Consider the following 3,151-nt stretch of genomic DNA (forward strand, 5'->3'; position numbering starts at 1 on the left):
TAGGGGGTTACCAGCCACAGGCTGGAAGCGGTTTTAACCTCTGGGCAGGAAGGCCGCTGCTCTTTAGACAAACATCCTGCCTGGGAAATCCCCCTGGCCCGGGGGTAGGTGGGGGTCCCTGTGGCCTGGCAGCCTCCCTCCTTGCCATCCTGGTTTCTACAGACCCATCCCTGTCTCCAGGCTTGAGGCCAGGCACCCCCCCTCCACTGTCAGGAGCCCCAGGAGAAAGAGCCCAGGCCCCTGGGGCACCCCTCGCTTAGAGCTCCTGTGCAGAAGTGATTAATGAGGCAACAAGCCTTTCTTCCCCAGCTGTGTCAACACTCCCCAGGCCGCCTGGAAGTGGCCCCTTAGCTGCAGGTATGGGAAGCAGCCCCAGGTCTCCTTTATGCCTGTTTTTCCCTCACCAGGGGCTCCCTTTAGGGCTTTGGGCCTCCTACTGGGTCATCAGAGTCCTGAGGGTGATGATGATGCTAATGGTGATGATGGTGATGATGATTTTATGATGCCAATAGCACCTGATGTTTGTAGAGGGCATGGCCTTCCTTTTCCTCAGCTCCTTCTTCCAACTGCCAGAGCCAGAGGCTTGTGCGTGACTCTCTTTGGGTCACAGGGAGCAACTGAACTATAGTTGCCAGAGCTTGTGCCACCTCCTCTGTGAAGTTTTCTTCTTCTTTTTTTTAATGACTATTATTTTTGGCTGTGTTGGGTCTTCACTGCTGCGTGGGCTTTCTTTAGCTGTGGCAAGTGGGGACTGCTCTCTAGTTGCAGTGTGCGGGCTTCTCATTGCGGTGGCTTCTCTTGTTGCAGAGCATGGGCCCTAGGTGAGGGGGCTTCAGTAGTTGTGGCACGTGGGCTCAGTAGTTACAGCTCCCCAGCTCTAGAGTGAGAGCTCAGTTGTTCTGGAGCATGGGCTTAGTGGGATCTTGTATGTGGGATCTTCCCAGACCAGGGATCAAATCTACATTGGCTGGCAGATTCTTTACCACTGAGCCACCAGGGAAGCCCCTGTGAAGGCTTCTTTGATCACCCTGGCAGATTCTGTGTACACCCTCATCCCCCAGTCACTGCTGGGTATTGTCACTGCCTGGGGAACACATCTGTTTCCCTCCCCCTGCTTCCTTAAGGGAGGAGACTGTATGTCTCTGGGTCTCATTCATTTTGTACCTGCAACGCTCTTCCCCCGCCATCCTCACTCTCACAGCAGCCTAGCATGACGCTTGGCATGGGTGAGGATAAATACTTATTGAATGAACGAATGACCTGTAGATCTGGAATGATCTGAAATTCCAGGGCTTTAGTCTGTTTGTGGTTCTGCAGCCCAACTCCCTTGTGTTCTTGCTGGTTCAAACCTGCCCATGACCACACATCCTGCCTCTGGCCCCAGCTCTTCCTCATGGGACCCAGTGATTGCCACCCCAGGAACTCTGATGGAGCAGCAGATTGTGAATCTGTGCTGGTGGTGGGGGGTGGGGTGGGGGAAGGAGGAGGAGGAGTGAGGATGGGGTAGGGGGGATCAGGAAGCTAGAAACAGTCATATGATTTTTTTTTTAAACAAACTTTAAATTTTGAAATAATTTTAGATTAAAAGAAGAGTTGGAACAGAATTGTACAGAGTCCTGTACACCCTTGAGCCCAGTTTCCCCTCATGTTAACCTCTTCTATAACCAAGGTACTTTAGTCAAAACTGAGAGATTAACATGGGTACTTTACTAGTAATTAAACTCCTGTCTTTGTTTGTATTTCATCAGTTTTTCCATCCGTGTGCTTTTTCTGTTCCACGCTCTCATCCTGGATCTCACATAGTATTTAGCCCACATGATTTGGAAAATGATGTTTTATTTAAAAACTCGTGCGTGTCACTTTCTGTTTCATAATCCATCTGGGTTGATTTTATGTGGGAACAAAGCTTTTTCCAGCCAAATATTCCAGTAAGCGATTGTCACCGTGTTTGTTTCTCGCAGCTTCTCTGGCTCTCCTGCACCCTGCTGTGGCTCTCCGGAGAGTGAAGCAGGGTCCCAAGACGACAATCTCAGGGCATATTCTGGATTCACAATATTAAAATCTGCTGACCGCTGGTCTGATGTGAACAAGAAACAGGGTTCATTGGGTCAGTCTAGGCCTGAGGGTGGCAGAGGGCTGGATGAGAAAGGATGGATGTGATTGTGCTTTGGGGAGGTTTAGGGAGAAGAGGGCTCTTGGGACGGTAGCCTGGGGTCTCCTGAGAGGTAGGGACGTGATGTTTGAGCCGTGTTGGATTCCCCTGGTTCTTTGGTCCTCAGCCTTTGTCTCTCTCTTTCTCTTTTTTGTGCTGTGCTTAGTCGCTCAGTCGTGTCCAGCTCTTTGCAACCCCATGGACTGTAGCCCGCCAGGCTCCTCTGTCCATGGGGATTCTCCAGGTAAGAATACTGGAGTGGGTTGCCATGCACTCCTCCAGCGGATCTTCCCAACTCAGGGACTGAACCCAGGTCTCCCGCATTGCAGGTGGATTCCTTGCCATCTGAGCCACCAGGGAAGCTGCCAGGGAAGCCCTCTCTCTTTTCTACTGAGAGGGTTAACAGGTAGGAAGGCCAGAGGTCCCCAAGCAGTAGGAGGAAATGAATTGCAAGTGCCAGACTTTTTTTTCCCCCTTCTCGACACAAAATTAAAAGAGGTTTCTTTTAGTTCTGTGTTGAGGACACCTGGTTCTGTCTGAACTTTTCTCAAACCTTAAGCTAACCAATGCGTTTTTCTTATGAAAATGTGTTTTCTTAAGCTGTGTTAATGAAACTATGTATTTGCTTTGGAATCTGCCCTTCTTCAAGATGGTTCCGCCTAAGACTAACTGTTTTTCTTTTCTCAAACCTTGGACTGACAATGGCGTGACAAACCAGTACTCATGTCAATTGTTTTATGGCCAGAGATGGCACATCTTGTGCCATTCTATCTCAAAAATGCATATTGTGGGAGAGGGGCCTGGTGAAACTCCCTCACCCTTAAGGTGTCATCTGATGAACAGCTTGCTAACAGACAGACATAAAATGCCGTGCTAAAAACTAGCAAGGGGGCATTCATTCTGTCCCCTTCTGATGACTATGTCAGAAGCTTCCCCTATCTCTTTTATACTTTAATAAAATTCTGGTACACAACATGCTCTGAGTGGTCATGCCTGGTC

The sequence above is a fragment of the Capra hircus genome, chromosome 19 (genome assembly GCF_001704415.2).
Source record: "Capra hircus breed San Clemente chromosome 19, ASM170441v1, whole genome shotgun sequence".
Taxonomy (NCBI): domain Eukaryota; kingdom Metazoa; phylum Chordata; class Mammalia; order Artiodactyla; family Bovidae; genus Capra; species Capra hircus.